The sequence below is a fragment of the Camelus dromedarius genome, chromosome 6, assembly GCF_036321535.1.
Source record: "Camelus dromedarius isolate mCamDro1 chromosome 6, mCamDro1.pat, whole genome shotgun sequence".
Classification (NCBI taxonomy): domain Eukaryota; kingdom Metazoa; phylum Chordata; class Mammalia; order Artiodactyla; family Camelidae; genus Camelus; species Camelus dromedarius.
In genome coordinates this window covers 64,022,912-64,042,099 of record NC_087441.1, presented here as the reverse complement: position 1 = coordinate 64,042,099, position 19,188 = coordinate 64,022,912, and the positions used below count along the sequence as shown (strand labels likewise).

Below are 19,188 nucleotides of genomic sequence, written 5' to 3'. Positions count from 1 at the left end.
AGGAAAGTTACAAGCTTACCTCAACTCTGAATATAAATGCAGATCCTAAACAGAATAAAAGCAAACTACAGACCATGACCAAGTTGAGGGTAACTCAAGAGTAAGTTTAACATTTGAAAATTATTTCAGGAAATTACCATATGAACAGAGTACATGCAGAAAAAAAAAATGTGTGCTGCAAAAGCCTAGAGTCAATGTAAAAAAATAAATTAAGCTTTGTAATATCTTTGTAGGCTAATTACATCCTCATTGCATACCTGGTAATTCAAAATAGATAAAGCACTGAAAAGAGGCTAATTTCTTTCTTAAGTAGAAACATGCATATGCAAAAGGAGCATATAAAGAAAAGCCAGGGGGGAAATATACTTAAAAGTCCAAAAACAGCCATCATTAAACACATTTCTCTCTTTATTCAAAAACATTTACTTAGCCTCTACTACATAGTTTGAGCACTGTACTTGACAAGATGCACAGTAATAAAAACAAAAAGGTACAGCCTTTTTCTTGCAGAGCTTAAAACTATTAACTGATAAAACAAAATACTTTGGTGGAAAAGTAAATTGTTGTGAACTTTCCAGAGTGTAATTTGGCAAAATGTATCAAAATAAAAAAATTTAAAAATGTATCGAAGTGAAAAAAAAATTCATAACCTTTGACTTCAGAAGTGTTTAGAGAGTTGGCCAAGGCTTATGGACAAGCATCATATCTGTAGTACAATTTAATTTTTTGTACAAAAAGCTGAATATATTATTTATGAAAACTGCTGAGTAACTAGTTTGTTCAGTCTCTAGTATCACAAACTCAAACATGGTATTTTGCTTCTAAATTCAGTTATATACACTGACAAGTGATTAAGCAATTTGTAAACAATTTTTTAAACATTTTTTTTGAGTTACAGTCAGTTTACAATGTCGTGTCAATTTCCAGTGTAGAGCACAATTTTTCAGTTATACATGTACATATATTCATTGTCATGTTCTTTTTTGCTGTGAGCTACCACAAGATCTTGTATATATTTCCCTGTGCTATACAATATAATCTTGTTTATCTATTCTACATATACCTGTCAGTATCTAAGCAATTTGTAAACAATTAATTACCATTTATAGAATATGTTTTTAAAACAATCCTTGCCCAGCAGGATAATAGCTTTATTTCTAAAATCACTGTATCTTTGCATAAACTGAAAAACAAAGGCTTACATATTTCATTTTATTCTGCATTTTAAAAAATTCCATCACTTGTTTCCTTTAAAAATTTTTCATCCATTCAAAAATATCTTGAAGCTCAACTGTTCAATTTAAGGTGGAATGTAGAAATTTCATAGTATTTAAATTAAACATTATCCTTGTCTTGACTGAGCCTAAGAACTCTAGTGGAGTCCCTGATGGCCTCTCGGTCATGCTTTTCCTAAGATGTGGAATCTCATCTTCATTGGTCATCACCTGCTATGTCTAAATGAGCCCATTTAGAATGAGTCCCCTTCAGCTACGTTGTGGCTGCACATGGCCCTGTAGATCTATACTGTCCACTGTTATTAACAGCAGTGAGCTGACAATCTATAACCTGTCTTATGCAATTTTCAAACAGAGACATCCTCCAGACGTGGTCCTCCATTTCAATGTTGGCCTCAAATAGTTCGGTATGCCACTGGAATGAACTGGTAAAACTTCCAGTGATAGATGACCCTCACCAAAGCTATGTCTATGGCACCTGTTAAGGTCACATTTCTGATGAATGCTGAAGATGTGCACATGATACAGAATGTCAGCTAATATCCTTTGCTCAGCATCAATGTTATCGACTTGTATGGTCTTCCTGTTCTTGGCTCTAATGACCTCTAATGACATCTCCTGACTAGTTGGACTTATTATGCCTTGGGTAACGTTCACAAAGAGGACCAGATCTATTACATTAAGCAGCAAGCTGAACTTTGTGGCAGACATGATGGCTGAGCATACTGCAGCTCCTCCCATTTCAGCCTTCATGAGGTTGATGTCTGTATATGACTACTACCAGGGTCAAAGGACATTCCCTTCCCACAAGCATCAGTGGCATGTTACTTGCATTAAGGCTGCCCCTATAATGAATTTTCAAGAAGACTGGAGGTTTACTCCATCCTTTAGCCACACTTCAAAAAGATCCAATTTCTGGTTCTTCATTCCAAGACTTCAGTGTGACCTGGACTTGAGCTTTACTCTTAGCACTTTAGAGATTGTTCTGGATTATTTCTGCAAATATGGCAGGCATCATCTCATGGGCTGTAGTCTCAATCATGTAGAAGGCCAACTGCTGCCCAGAAGCAAACAGGACTCCTTTCTGCCAGGCCTACTGATCCCCACTTCCATGTAGCTAAGCGAATACAAGAGATTTCTCTTTCTGCTTCACCTCCTCACATTTATTTAAGGCAAGATGTGCCTTTTCCACTGCAGCCCAAGCATCTCCCCATGGACCCTCCTCCACAGATGGGATCTCTTCATCACGAAGTTGCTTGCACTCTGCTGGAATAGTATGTGTGATGTTTTCTTTGCCTTCATTCTGGTTTCCCTGATCATTTAGTTCATCTGCCTTTTTGCCTAGGATAACAGGATGGTGGGGAAGCTAGAATGTAGGCCATAAAAGGTTCACGTTCTGCCTGCCTTCAGATGTGGCTCAAAATGATCAAATTTCTCTTGACTTTCCAGAAATCAGTTTATCAAAATTACCTCCTGTCCATGTGAACTGTGGAGCATCTTCTTTTCCTCTGGCAAAGACTCCTACAGCAAGGCCCCCTGTCCTAGCTGTGATGGGGAGACCTTACCTCTAGGCCCAGATGGGGGCTGTTATCATCTTACGAACTGGAAACAGCCTCAGGCTTCATACAAAGAGTCACACGAATGTTATGTAGCCATTAAGTGTTACATTTGCAAATCACATTAATGGCGAGGGAAATTGTTCACAAAAGTAAAACATTGAGGGGAAAAAAGCAAAATCAATACTATTCATGACTGAATATCATAGATATTACAAATCATGTTTCAGAATGACAGAAGTCAACAGCATAATTGTTAAAAGTCACTCTGGAGTGTGATCTGGGCTTGAATCTCTCTTCTCCCACTTATGAGCTTTGTGAACATAGGCAACTTTTAAAATATTTCTGTGATTCACTTTCCTCATTGTACCCTAGTATCTCCATTAAATAAATAAATAAACCTAATCACCTCTCTCCTAACAAAAAAGTAAAAAAAAAGTTTCCTCACTCTAATAAAGATAGACAATGACAGTACTTATATTAGGGACTCCTGAAAATATTCGACGAGTTCATGTGTACAAAGTGCTCCAAGAGTGACTATCACATTGTAAGTAGCAATAAACATTAGCTATTATTACTATTAAATAATATAAGAAACTGTTTATGGCATCAATGAAGAAAGCAGGATTTAACATTACACACAGTATGATTCTAGTTTTGTAAAACCAACTGCCTTCTCTCCTGACGCTCCTCCCTACTCCCGCTCTCCTAAGCACACATCAAAGAAAACACTGGAAGGAAACACACCCAAATGCTAACGCTGAAGGGTTTGATGCAGGAACTGCCTTTTTTCTTTCTTTTTAGTTTTTAAATTTCCAACAATCACTATGTATTTCTTTTAAAATTGGAGAAAGATGCTGATTTTTTTTTAAAGGCTTCCCATTCCTTCTAGCTGAACCACAGTCCTCCGCCTCAGTGCTAGCGTGCTCATTTTTCTTGCACAGAGATCCAATTTAGGGACATAACTTTCAGGTTAGTAGGTAAGATAAGGAAGTGATTACTAAACGAAAACATACCAGAAATATCAGAATGATGTCTAAAGGGAAACACATCAGAAAGGAAAAAGGGGCAGGTTCCCACATCATGGAGGAGAAAAGTAATTTCAGTATTTCCATATAGAGAAACAGGTCAGCTAGTGATAATACTCATGATAAAAGCCAGCACAGGGGTAAGGAAAATGCGTCCCCCCCATCTCGCCCCCACTCAGCTTTAATTTGCTTAGGTTTCATGTTTGTGGCCTACCAAAGTCAAGATGTCCTACATATATAGGGGCAAAAAATTTGAGTAAGGTCGAATGGCACAGATGTGTCTGAAAACAAAGCCTATTTTAAAAATAAAATAGATGGGGGGCAGGGTATAGCTCAGTGGTAGAGTGCACGCCAAGCATGCATGAGGTTCTGGGTTTAATCTCCAGTATCTCCACTAAAGATAAATAAATTTTAAAAACCTATTTACCTCTTCCCTAAAATAAAATGAAATACAAATAAAAATTTTAAAAATAAATAAAATTTAAAAAAATAAAGTATATGATTTGAAGAAGGAATAATAAACCAAAGTCACCTTTCTTTTCATTTGGATATATTTTTGTCTTTATGAATCAAATCTACTACAACAACAAGGTCCCTGGAGCACTGTCATATTTTCTGCCTGCCCAGCACCTTTTGAACACCTTTGAAATGTTTGAGGCATATCTGTCTTTATTGGTCCCACTCCCCTAAGTTAGAAGCCAGAATGCTTGTTTCCCCAGCCAGCTGTGAAGCTTAAAGAAGGAAATCCCAGCCTGCTTTCCCCAAGCCCTTTCTCAGACTTTTCAGTTCATTTCACTGTGACTTCTAAATTTGAATGTAGAAATGGAGTGGAACTCCTGTAAAAAGTGAGTAAGAATGCAAAATTTGGTCAGACGCTACAACGGATTCTGGGAGCCACACAGACGGATGAATTTCTTTTTTAAGCCAATTGCTATCAACCATGAAAAACAAAAACGAGTCTACAAATCCCTCAGGGACATCTGAAAGCATTATTAATGATGTTACACGTATCCTGAACAAAAGAGGAACAGGAAATAATATGAATTTTTTAAAATGCAGTTCATTTCTGTAATCAGCTCTATACTGCAAATTACCACTTCATCGTAGTAAATTTGCAAGTGTATTAGGGAGCTTAAAAAGATCTTTTAACACCTGTTTTAGGGACACCAACCACCTCATATTAGGCCCTCTGCACATTTAGAAAACAAGATTCATTTACCAAGTCGGCTTACATTTTAAAACATGAATGCATTCAGTGATAATTTTATTTTGCAGAGTAGACAGAAGCACAAGGGAGCTTCTAAATGTTGGCTCTCATTATACTTCCAATTATTTCAATTATTTCAGATTATGCATAAGGCAATTTCCCCTCTGACAAAATTCTGGATAAATATATCCATGGGAATCCAAATAGCAGCACTCTTTGTACATATGGTAAATTATGTTCTTGGGGGGAAAATGCTGTAAGTTAGTTGATGTAATATGAATTTGATTTTCTTATGGAAACACTATTATAACAAAGACTTGAGTAACCAAACTCATTCCTACTTTATATATGTGATGACAAACATTTAATCAACTCTTCTGCATTATTTCAAACATAATTTCAAAAACATTAGGCAACCAAAATAATAAAACTATGCTGAGTATGATTCCTGATTGATTTCACATTAAAAATCAGAAATTAAAGAAACAAATCTTTCTTTGGATAAAGTTAAGATATCCATTTACCTGACAAGCCAATGAATCCTTTCTTAAGGACTTTCTTCTTAGGCGTGGCTTTTCAATAGCCATGTTTGTCCTGCCTAACTCTGGGCCCTAATCCTGTCCAATGGAGATAAGTCCTGACCTATTAGAACTGTCTGTCGCATCATGGAACTAAGATTTTTTTTGGGGGGGGAAGGGTCACTTTAATATTTTTTTTAAGAGTCATTTTTGCTAAGTTTTTTTATATTTAAAGAACTAGATAAGAGCTTTATCTAACTAAAAACCATAGGATTTCGGATTTTCTTACGATTCCAGCTCCTCAACACCACCAGCTCTACTTTGAACCAAAATGTTAAGGCAAGGATGTCTTTAAGATGACGATAACCAACACTGACTTCTTCAGCATTTTCTATCCATCCATCCACCCTTAAAGTGTGAATTTATACCATTAACAAGCTTCAAAGCTTTGAAGTAAATGGTGGCCAAACTCAAAAACAATTAGTTACTGTGTATATATTAAAGCTTCTCACCTCAACTTCAAGTTTTATATGTTATCTTATATACGACAGTAATAAAATGAATTATAACCAGTGTGATGACTTCTTGATTTGTATCCCTGCCTACCTCCTGGCCCTAACTCTCAGATGGAGTCTGGCTGCCCTCTTACACCTTTCTTCCCTAGTTGGTACCAGTATGTTCCCTTTCTCAGGGCTCAAAGGATAAGCCTTGTTCTAGCCTACCACCTTGCATAGACTACCTTTATTTTAATTTTTTGGTATGCCATCCAGTATTTTTAAAACTTTTTTTATCCTGAAATAATTTTAGACTCAGAGCAAAGTTGCAAAAATTGTATAGAGCATTCCCATATGCCCATAACCAGCTTCTCTTAATATTAACATTGTACATAATCACAGAACAATTACCAAAATCAATAAATTCATATGTATACATATTTACTAAGTAAACTACAGAACTCATTCATTTTCACCAGTTTTTCCACGATCGTTTTTCATTTGTTACATTTAGATCTCTAACCTATTTGGAGTTTATTCTTATGTATAATGTGAGATATGGATCTAATTTTACCTTTTTTACAAATAGTGACCCAATTATTCATAGCAGCACTATTCATAATAGCCAAAACCCCCCAAAATAGCCAAAATATCCATTTAACTGATGAATGGATAAATAAAATATGGTATACTCATACAATGGAATATTATTCAGCGATAAAAAGGAAGGAAGCTGATACATGCTACAACATGAACGAAACTTCAAAACATTAAGTGAAAGAAGCCAGTCACAAAAGGCCACGTTGCAATCATTTTTCAAAACTCTGCCGTTTCAACTTGTATGTCCCTTCCATCCAGGAGGTGCTTAATAAGAGAATTTATAAATATCCAGTTATAAAAGTCTTCCTCTTTTTTGTTTTTGTCCATAAACTGTGACTTCTAGCATTAAAGTGTCCTACTTTGTCATATTTAATGCTCCGGAGCTTACATTCTATGTTGCCTGAAATCAGGACCTCTACCACTTCTTTTTCTTTCCATTTACACAATATACTTTTGTCCATCTTTCATTTTTAGAGCATCTGTTTTAGCTAGGTCTCTGATATAAAAGATATACTTGGCTTTTATATTGTGAACCAAACTGTAAATCTTTTTCTTCTAATAGGTAAATTAAGCCCATTCACATTTATTGCTATATCTGATGTGTTGAGTCACAACTCAATCATAATATTTTATAACCATAAAACATGCTTTTCCATCTTTCTTTCCCAACAAGAAGTATCTACTGACATTTAGGGAAGTTTCTTACTTTTGTTCTAGTGTTTATCTTTGAAACTACACTTCTAAACATCCTTTATTTAACTAGTCACCATCTAGATTATCAGGTTTTTCTTTCATGGAGAGTATTCTTTAACATCCTCTTATTGCAGATATAACAATGTTTTCTATTTTCACTCTTCCCCACCCCTTCTCCTCCCATATTTTGGTTACATTATTTCTACTTTGCACAGTACATAATAGTCTTCTACCATCATGCCCATCACCATTCTAGACTAATATGCACATCTTTATATTTTTAAAGGCCATGATCAGTGCTGGTCCTGTGCAGATTTTTCTCAGCCATTACCTGGGAATCCTCTAGTATAGGGGTCAACATACTTTTTTTTTGCAAGAGACCAGATAGTAAAGACTTGGGTTTTGTGGTCTGTGTGGTTCCTCCTAGTGCAATCCAACCCTGCCAGTATAGCACAAAAGCAGCCACAGACAATGTGTAAACATATGGCCATGACTGTGTTCCAATAAAACTTTATTTACAAAAACAGGTGGCAGGCCATAGTTTGTTGATCTTTGGTCTAGTACATTCTTCAAGAAGGGTTGACATGTGCAGGATTCATTCTCATACAGTCAAAACTATCTCACTATTGCCGTAATATCTGAAGGACAGCTGGGCTGGATATAAAATGCTTGATTCACACTTTCTTTCATTGAGGTTTTTTTTGGGTTTTTTTTTTTAATGCTGTTCCACTGTTGCCTTCTTGATTTGTGTGTAGATTTTTCAGTCTGATGCTAGTCTAATTATTTTGCCTTTGTAAGTTATTTGACCTTTGGGTGGGCCTAGAGAATGTGAGAATTTTACCTTTCTTTTTGAAATCTAATAGTTTTAGTATGATATGTCCAAAGTTGATTGTTCTAGGTTAACTTTCCCAGGTACACAGGGCACCCTCTCAATGTGCAGAGTCAGGTCTTTTTCTATTTGTGGAAAATTTTCACAGGTGTGTGGACTCAGCTTTTTTGTATTTCTGAATTTTTTTTAATTAGTTTTAAATATTAGCTCTGCACCATAAAAAATTTTAATGACCCCTTCTTTACCTCTTTCATTCCCAACACATTCTCTGGGACCTGATGGATGGCAGAATATGCCAGCACAAAATAGGCCACTGTGGCATAAAGATTATTTAGAGTTAAAGGCACTTGAAAAATAGCAAAAGCAAGTAAAACACTGACTCTCCTTTTCTTAAAAGCAGGAGATGAAATTCCCACATGAAAGATGTCTTCCCTGAACCAGAAGGAAAGTAACATTCTTATCATCAAGGAAAGTAGAGACTGAAAGAATTCTATACAAAAATAATTACCTTCCTTTAGCCTCTCTACATATAGTTACTTTTCCATAATTGCTTCTCTTTGTTCAACTTACTATCAGAGCCTTTCTCTGGGTCTTCATTCCTTAGGAGGGCTCTTGTGCCACGTAAAATTTATATAAATTTGTCTGCTTTTCTCCTGATCATTTGTCTTATGTCAGTTTAACTCTCAGGGCCAGCCAAAAAACCCTAAGAGGGTAGGGTTCAAAATCTGTCTCCCCTTCAGACAACTTTTAACTTCTTTATGTCATTTTCATTTTCTTAGTTATTTTCCTATCTTTCCTTGAACCATTTATTAAATTTTCATTAGAGTATTTTCACTTGAGGCACTTGTTAATTAATTATTTCCGAGATAATTTTTTTCTTTTCTTCCATTTCTTTCCTGAGTTCAATTAACTCATTTATCTTGGGTTTTGTCCATTTTGCATTTCTGATTCAGGGTAGTTTTTCATATTCTCAGTCACTTATCTGAGCATCCAAAATTCCATTTGGAGTGTGAACGGACAATTTTCTTTTGCTTTGTGGGGAGAATTTTCCTGAATTTATGTTTGTGATTTTTCATTTTCGGATTTTCTGTAAAACTTCTCTACTGACTTGACTTTCCTTTTGTTCATTTTTATGATATTGACAAGCTTTATAAAATTCGCATTTCAAAAAGCGCCCTTTTCTGTCAGTCTAGCAAAGTCCAAGAGCTTTAGTGGGGCTTTCTGTCCCAGTGTCTCAGTGGTGGGAAAGAGGTGTAAGTCCTCTAACTGTGTGACTCTCTTTCATCTTACAGGACCCTAAATTTCCCTTTTCTTCTTCATCCTCTAATTCCTAAAAAGTACTTCATTTCTTCTTGCTTTGTTTTCCCCTCTAGAAGATACCCTTTTGAAAGACCGTTCCATTAAGTGATGCCTACCCTTTTAAATCACGCTGGCCCCTTTGTATTGTGTCTGTCTCTAAATGGTGCACCTGCCCCTACAACATCTGGCCCTTTAAATCACATGTACTCTAAAATCCCTTCTCTATACTCCATGCTTTGATCTGCTTGGACATGTTTCTAGCATTTTAAAATCTGGGCTGAATTTATCTTTCTAGTGGCCATTCCAACTCACTCTTAGGTCCCTTTGCTAGCATCTCCTGACACCGTCTGCAGTTTTTTCATTAGCCTGCTTTTGCTCACCAAAAGCCTTGTGGCAGAGTGGCAATGGGGCAGATGTATAGGGAACTGAGCTTTGGAACCTGTTGATATTTTTCCTATGAACTCACAGTTATTTTGCAGTTTGGCATTCTTTGTCTCCAAGTAACGGTAAAGGTGTGGTTTTGTGTAACATTTTCATAGCTGGGAAGATGTTTCATATGGTTTTCACTTTGGGAGGCTGATGACTACACAGCTACCGCTATTTCCTGCTACCTGGAGGTGTTTGGGAACATTTTTAAACTAGGGGTGATCAGAGGATGGAGAAAGAGAGGGATACAAAATTTTTAGTTTAAAAAAATGGCCAGTTAAAGGAGAAAAGCAGGGCTCCAGCTGACCGTTGTCGAGACTGTGGTAACATGAGACGTGGAAACCTGTCATTTAGGTATCCAGGGTCAAACTCAGGCTGTGGCTTCTCTGCTTGGACCTTGACACCTGACAATGCAGAGTTTTGAGTTTTGCTCTGGGAGGGAGGACACAAACAACTTGGTTTACAAAACTGAGAAGTATCATCTTTACACTGAGACTCTCCAAGCCTTCTACCTGATGAAATGAAAGTAATCATCAACTGAAGGATGAAATTTAATAAACTTTCATATACCCAAAGCAAGTTTAGTTTAAATGGATTTTTAAAAGTACCTAAACTCCAAATAGCAAGTTGTGTTTGGACACCATCACTGGGTTAAAAAGAAACAAAAAAGTTAAGGAGAAATGAAAAATCCAGTGAACGGTTGAGCTAGCCCTACTGTCATTAAACACAATTTCCTTTCCATTTCACACAACTCTAAAAGTAAAAACAAAGCCACAATCCATTTGCCTCCAAAAAACCATTCTGCAATTTGTGACCTGCACCACTGACAACATTTAGGAGACAGCTAAAAAGGTAGGAGTGTTTAATTCTATTATGACCTAAGGTAGTTCATTCCCTCAACATGATACTCACCCACCCCCACAAAATTTGACTCCAAAGACAGTAATGGTGAAATGTGATGCCAATTACATTAATTATAAAAATGGCCACAACTTGCTTTTATTATTTACAAAGTGCTTTCACACAGGAAGGGTAGTTCTTATTCTCCTTCTACTGATGGAGATTAGAAACCAAGGTTCAATTATAAAGACCCAAAGATGACACTAAAAGTCCCTGCTTTGAATTCTTCAAATATGTGGCAATGACGGATAAAATGTAAAGTAAGAAAATTCCAAGTCCTAGCTACACTCAACAAACAAGTTAAGCATTTCCTTGGACCAGAAGCACACATCACTAAGTCAGTGTGCAGCCAGGGGCCTGATGTGGCTGAAGTCAAGGCCAGGGTCCAGGGTGGGAGGAAAAAGGTTCACGGAAGGAGACCCAAGAAAGTTCCTGCTTTCCATCCGCCTGCTGGAGGTTAGGACTTGCACAGACTCCACATTTACAGAAATGGCAAAAGGCCCAGCTGCCTGCTGGTTTAGTGGGTGATCTGCAGGAAGCCCTAGGATCACCACAGAGACCCATCATTCTGGCCTCGGTGCTGGATGAGGTAGGTTGAAGTAGCTACAAACTACCGGGAAGGCAGAGCAGGTTGTGGGGGCGCTAAGGGGGAGAAAAGAAAACTTACACAAGGTGAGCTTGCAAACCAACATTCTAAAACACATGAGGAAATGGAACCCTGAAATAGCGACAAAATTAACTAGAAGATTAGACAACTCCAGACAAAATTAAAATAACAGAAGAAATGAAAAAGACTTAAAAGCAGGTATGTTTAATAGCCTCAAAAAGATTTTTCAAACTTGCTATCATCTATAGAGAACAGATTGGTAGTTGCCAGAGACAGGGAGTGGGGGAGGGGCAGGCAAAACAGGTGAAGAGGGTCAGAAAGCACAAATTTCCAGTTACAAAATGTCCTGAGGGTGTAAGGTACAGCACGGTGACTACAGTTAATACTGTATTGTATACTTGAAAGTCGCTAAGAAAGTAACTCTTAAAAGTCCTTGTCACAAGACAAAAAATTCTATAACTATGTATGGTGATGAATGTTAACTAGACTTATTGTGGTGATCATTTTGCAATATGTACAGATACTGAATCACTACATTGTACACCTGAAACTAATATAATGTTATATTCAATTATACCCCAATTTTAAAAAAATTGGTATCTTGGAAATGAAAAAAATACATCCATTGAACTAAAACTCAATAGTTGGGATAAACACCAGCATGAGTGAACTGGACAAGTTAGAAGTGAGGAATTTATCCTGAACACGTACACACACAGACATACACACGAAAGAAGATTTGAGACAGGAGAATAGATTGGAAGACTCCAGTACATGTGTAATAATAGGAGGTCAACAGAAGGAAATGAGGCGGGGAAGATCATGGAGGTTTAATATAGAATAATGGCTAGTGATTTTCCAGAACTAATTAAAGACAGGAGTCCTCAGTTGGAGTGGTCTCAGAATACTAAGTAGAAAAAAATTTTTCTTTAAATCCATGCTTAGACATCCCTGAAAAACTACAGAACATCAAGCATAAAGATAAAATCTTCCAGACCAGTATGAGAAAAGAGATGGATTCCATCTGCAGAGGGACAGCAAATAATGTTACAACAGCTGTCTTATCAACAGAAATAGATGGCAGAAGGCAATGAGTGATAGATCTTCAAACTGAAAAAGTGCTCAGAATTCTCTACTGAGCTTAGCCATCACTCAAGAACAAAATGAAGACATTTCAGACAGAAAGTCTAAGAGAGTTTAGTACACACAGACCATCTGTGAACAGAATACTAAAGGATATGGGATGTCAGACAAAAATAAAGCATGACACAGATAGGTGTATATGTGATGCATAATATAATATTTAAAATTAATCATTTGTTTTTCAGTGAAACAAAAACAGTGGACAATAACAATGGGGCAGATGTGGGGTAAGGGGGAGGAAAGTGCTTAGTGGGTAGTTAAAATACAGTAAGTTTCTTTCTTGCTTGTTCGAAAAATGTAAAGATACTGAACAATTTTGTTTTTACTAGAACACTTTATATATTTAAAAATTCTAAGAGCAATCTCTAAAGAAGAAACCTGTAAGCTATTGCTTCCAAGCCAGCTGAGAAAATCTTTTACAAAGAGATGGAATAACTATCAAGATGACAGAGAACAAGAAAAAAGAAAAAAAAGAAGAAAAGATCAAGTGTGACAACCAAAAACCATATCCCCCACCCACCCACAAAGATGACAGACTTCAGTCCAACTGCATTATTAGTTACAATAATGTAAGTAGATTTAGCTCATCTATTTAAAATAAAAATAGCAAGAACCATGTCTTCTATTTCAATGCTCTATTTCTGCTAAAAATCATTAGTATATTTGGGGAACTTCATGCTGAAAAAGCAGCTGATGGTTCAAATGGACAGTATCTCAGCTGTATATTGCCTTTACAGATGGCTTCCAAGCTGCAGCTAAATGAGAAGGAAACAATAATTTAAGATCAATAGGACCAGAGTCAGAAACACTGGGATTATGGACAAATGTTTATGAAGAACTTCATTCAACTCTAAAGAGACAAGAAAAAAGGCACCGACACATAAACGTGACTTAACGAATTCTTTACTTCAGTTTAGACCGTGTTCTGCTATTACAGCTTCAAACAATACACCAGACATCCTTTTGCATGCTACAGACTAGTCAACCTGCCTTAAATTCTTGAAAGCAAACTTCTGAGGCTCACTGCACAGAGCCCAGACTGAAGCTACAGAAACATTTTCCCTGATGTCCCAACATAATCACTGCTCTGTGACCTTCACTTCCAACTCCTAACCTGGAAGGAAGCCATGCGCTGACCTCTAAGAAGATGCCAGCCTTTGGCTGGATGCTAACCTGTCTTCTTCAGGCTAACTTAACCCACAAGCTTTCACACATCTGTGACTCCTTCAACTCTCGATGATTAGAACCAGTTAATTTTTGAGCTGGAGGAAAGAGACACCAGGGGTCTCGGCAGGTAAGTCACTCGTGCCCAGTGGTACTAACTGCAGGTACAGCAGCTGAGACCAGAACCCAGACCCACCTCCTGCCCCCACATCAGGGCTCTTCCCCGCTACATCAATGTCAGGTCTACAAGAGCAAGGACCAAAGGGAGAAAGTAACTTCATTCTTGTTCCTCATAACTCTACTGGCCTAGCCTAGCCCCCAACACCTTGTCTATTCTACATCCCTTTGCTGAGCAATTAGTGGTTACTAGATGGGCTCATGAGACGTTCTCAGTGGAGGCTTAGAATAGTTTTCCTTCTGATCCATCACTCCCTTGAAAGTTTCCTAAGCTACTACTTCCCCCTCTAGCCAGAAAAGCTCTTTCAAACAACACGGTAGCTTCCTCCACGGGAAAAGCGACTTCAATCATTTCAATCTTAGTATCTCTGTTTCTAAAAGAAGACACGTATCTTTAGTGTCCTCTTTAAGGAAGCAAGACCCACCACCAGGAAGCCACCTGACTAAATGCAGCCATGCTCAGCATGTGGGAAAGAACCCTTTGTTAATGGCTCGGGCAAGGGGAGAGGCTCACACTTTAGGAAACTTTCTTGGAGTAACCATACTGACAAATAAAATAAATGCAAAGGCAAAACCACTGGAAAATTCCTAAGCCACAGGTGTTTCAGTGGGACCCAGAGTCAGAAACAGAAGTTGAAACTGAAAGTAGAAGAAACCTGAGGGAGAGCAGAGAAGAGAGAAGCAGAGAAATCCAAGGTTGTGCAGAGAACATTCCAAGGGTCCTCCTCTTCCTTTTCTCTCACAGCCTACCTGACAGTGTTTTCCATTCACCTGCCTCTCCATGAAGGGGTGACTTGGGTCTCAGGCAGGAAGAGCCAAGGGCCAGACAGCACCCTGACCCCACTTTGCCTGACCTCTCTTTGTGGCGTAGAAAGGTCTTGTGACGTAGAAAGGTCTTGTGACAGATTTCATTCTCTTGGAGAGAAAAAGAAAATTACATTATGTGGCTACATCTATGCTCTCCTTCAGTTAAACAGTTTCAAGATGTTCAAAAGAAATAAGGATCTAGTCCCTTTAAGGGATAAAGTTAACTTATTCAGCCTGGGTGAATAAATTAGGAACAGCAGGGAACAGACCAAATGACTCTGTGAATCTACTTTCAAAGGAACTTTATAATTTAACCCAACCCCCTCGCTGCACAAAGAAACTGGGATCCACAGAGGTTATCTGGTGAGGCCAGGGTCACAGGTCCAGTGGCGGCAGATCTGAGACTAGAGTTTGCATGTCCGATGTCAGGGTGAGTGTGAGCCTTACCCTGCAAAGGGGAGAGGCTACCGGGGCTGCACGGCTCCGAGGGAGGGAGGATGCTCGGTTCACACTGAAGGGCAGAGAGGTGAGCTACAGAGGTAACTAACACCTGGATCCTACCAAACATCCGAGTGCAAAAAGGAAAGATCATGGTAGAAGGAAAAAAAAAAACAACAGTAAAAGGAAAACTACAAACTTCCTGACAACGATTCAGTTTACTTTCTTCTTAGGGCATGTGTTACATACAGATTCATAAGAAAAAAGGAAGAAAGGAGAAAGATAAGCTATGTGAGGTAGTGACTAGGTGCTCATCATAATTAGAAGTTTTCCCTTCACATGTCTCACTTCAGTAGGAATTTAATCTGTTATCACTTACTTCTTACCTTGCTTCTTGAACACCTTCTTCAGACCCACTTTGGATGTCTGCCCTGATGCGGCTCCCTGGGCTCTCCTCGGAAGCTCCTGGGCTCTCACTGAGGAGTCTGAGGCCGACACTGAAGAAGCAGTACCATCCCCACCTGTGCTCCAGGCCTCCCCACGCCCACCTCAGGGCCAGAGCCACAGATCCTGAGGCCCAGAGACAGGGAGGGCCCTCCAGTCACACAGGAGCCTCAGGCCCTGCCAGGCCTTCTCTGCCCACCAGGCATGAAGGACTGAGGGGTTTAATTTGAAGATTCTACATTTTGGGGCTAAAAGTGCAAATAAGGCTTGCTCTGCTAATGAAAACCAGGCTATATTTTTTCATCATGAGTATGTATTTTCCTACAAAGTCAGGGAAGAAAAGTTAACTTGTTAAAAGCAAGAAGACAAGACAGAGACCGCATTATTGACTTTCTGAGCGATGCCTGTTTCTACTTCTCTCATTAAGGGCAAAGCCAGAGCCCCCCAGCCTGACCAGGCCCCCCACCTCACCCCAGGGGCAGCAGCTTCTCAGCATAAAGTCCAGTAAAGGCCACAGAAGGCCTGGGAGGGGTCCCGCTTCGCCTACAAGCCCAACTCCTCAGTGGGGATAGAAATTTCTAAGGAGCAGGGCCTGCGGCAGGGAATCCGGGAATCCGGAAAGGGGGCTGGCAGACAGGAGGGAGCAGTGACCTGGGCTGGCTGAGCATCTGGGAGACTCCGGGCTCTCTGCCCAGCCCCCACCACTTTGTCTGCGGAGTGTGGCAGGCGATACAGCAGAGTCCAGTGTGCAAGGGGGCAGAGGATGGAGAATTCAGACTGGAGGACTGGAGGAAACTAAGGAGACCCGCTTATTTCCCTAAACCGCAGAAGGCCCTGCAGGGCAGAAAGGAAAGAAGACGGCAGCCTCCTCCTTTCACACCCAAATTGCTGAGGCAGTTCTCAGAAGTCTGCTTTGAGGAGAGAGACGGAAAATAGCCAGAGCAGTAATCACTACCTTTAAGACTGGTTCCCTAAATACAACGAGCGGCACTCACCTCCTGATTATCTCTGCCCACTGAGGAAGCAGGCGGCAGCAGGAGAGAAAGAGGGCTGGCGGGCCTGGGGCCTGAGGGCGCCCACGCTGCACCCTCCCCAATCTCCGGGAGGCGCACAGGGATCACCGCAAGGGCTGAGCAGAGGTGAGTGCCTGCTCATCTCAATGCAGCTCTGGCTGCCTCCTGATTCCATGTGCAGTAACCCTTGGACATCCGGAGTGGCTCTCAGCCTGCCTCCCTCCCTCTCATTCCCCTCTAATGACAGGACCCTTGTTTGTAAGTCCCCAAGAGCCTTTGACAGTCCCTGGGAAGGGACTGTCTTCATGCCAGGGATGAAACGCAGCAAAGAGCAGAATACCACCAGTCATGGACCCCAGCATCTCCAGCGAGGCCAGTTTTATACTCAGATGTACTTCTGTGTGTATATGAGTAGACAGATAGACAGACAGACACTAACAAGAACTACTCTAAATTGTCAATACTGGTTATTTCTGGTGATTTGAATTCCTTTTACATTTTTCTGTATTTTCTAATTTTTTTTTCATCAAAGTGATTATCTTTTTATAATCAGTTTATAAAACATGGTCTTCAAAGATAATTATGGCTTTAATCCACCTAGACATGAACATGGTGTACAACAGGCAAGACTGTTTATATGGTGCAATGTCAAAAAGCAGATAGAGAAAACGTGGTACAGAGATAGGAACTTCACTCTCTTTTTCCTGCCACCCCTTTGTTGCTACTCATACGTTAAGTTTGCAGGCCTCTGCCTCCCAATTCTTGGAGCCACTGCAGATTTTACACATCTAAAAAAAATTCTTGAGTTTACAGTTTTTTTTTAAGAGTATTTGGGGGGGGGATTAGGTTTGTTTGTTTGTTTATTTATTTAATGGGGCTTGAAGGAAGACCCATGCACGCTAAGCACATGCTCTACCACTGAGCTATACCCTCCCTCCAAAAAAGGTCTTAAGTTTAAACAACTTCAAACTTCCATACAATCAAAGCCTTTCACCTAACACGCCAACTAATGGCCAAATGACTAAACCAAATTTTTTTGTGTCATTTTGTTTGCTTCTCTGTTGATACAGATATTAACAAGCAGTGAAAAAGCTGGTTGAGAGAATCATTTGTAAAATTATTAATTTCTGAACAATCGAGAAGCTGAATACGGCTGACCCTTGAACAACGTGGGGATTAATCTGTGTATAATTATAGCTGCCCCTTCCCCATATCTGCGGTTCCTTTCCATCAGCGCATTCAGCCAACCACCGACCGTGTAGTACTGTGGTATTTACTACTGAAAAATATCAGTGTATAACTGGAATCGTGCAGTTCAGACCTCTGTTGTTCAAGGGTCAATCATACATGGTTTTACATCATGGAAATGGTGACACTTAGGTATCAGTGGGTTTCTTAAAGTTAAAATCAAACTACATACAAGTAACATAACTAGTGGAGAATGCCTTCTCTGGAACAGTATATGGGACCCTTATTCACAGTGTTTCATCAGCTTCACCTCTCCCCACTGAATAGCGTGTGATTTCAAATCCCTCTAGGGCTGAGGAAATACCCCTGACCAGCCTTATCAGGTGGTAACACATAAGCTCTATAAAGCTCTTTTGTTTCTCCTTTTCTACATATTTTCACCGCATTATACAACCACTTAGCAGATACATAAAAATTATAATCTCATGAAGTTCAACTTATTTGCCAAGATCTGTAACACTTGAGAACATTACTCATACTGCTCCCATGGCTGAAGGTTGTGGTCCTCCAAAGGATGATATTAATAAAAGAGATACTGTTGCTGCCATATGGTAAAAATAAGATGTACAACACCCAGGGCTATTAAAGATCCATTTGGCATTTCCTTTGATGCAACTGCCATGAGATGGAAAACATAATAGACTCAGAACCGGAGGACCTAGGTTGGAAACACAGCCCTGCATTTTGGTAGTTCTGTGACCTTGCTTACATTATTTACTTTCTGCCCCTTTAAAATGGGGGTTATTGTGAGGATCTTTAAAAGAATAATGACTGTGAAAACACTGAAAATTATTCTAGAATACAGCAATCTACTGTGGCAGGGGGAGGGAAGATGCTTCAATTCTGCAGTTGTATGGAGGGAGGGGAAGACGCTTCAATTCTGGGCTTCTATGCCCTGGAACATCCCACCCACACAGTTTGCCAGGCGTGGAGCAGCTGGGTGGAGCTGGAGTTAAGTAAGGTAAGGTGTGGGAATGGACAAAAAGAGGTTTCATGAGCTGGGGGCTCAAGGCGGGGAACACTTCTGATCTCTCTGTTGACTATAAATTTCCCAGGTAGACTCCTCCTGGGAATTCTCAGAGGGAGTAAAGCATCAGTTAGGAGACAGAGTTTAGCCAGATGGCTCAGTCTATTTTGTGTGTTTTTTGTGGGGGGAGGTCATTAGGTTTATTTATTTATTTATTTTAATGAAGGTACTGGGGATTGCACCCAGGACCTTGTGCGTGCTAAGCATGTGCTGTTCCACTGAACTACACCCTGCTCTCCCTCAGATGGTCAATCTATTCATGGAAGCCTTTGCTGTGTTATTACATGGCTACACCATGTTTAGAGTGGATGAGACCCAACTGAAATAGAACAGAC

General features: G+C 39.5%; 1 protein-coding gene and 1 pseudogene across 4 annotated transcripts in view; both read right to left on the bottom strand.

The window, feature by feature from the left end:
- The window catches only part of UBE3D (ubiquitin protein ligase E3D), a 266,630-nt gene that overhangs the window by 164,316 nt on the left and 83,126 nt on the right, over positions 1-19,188 (bottom strand). The gene's annotated exons all lie outside the window — the stretch shown is intronic.
- On the bottom strand, positions 1,242-3,109 carry LOC135321600 (cytosol aminopeptidase-like; annotated as a pseudogene).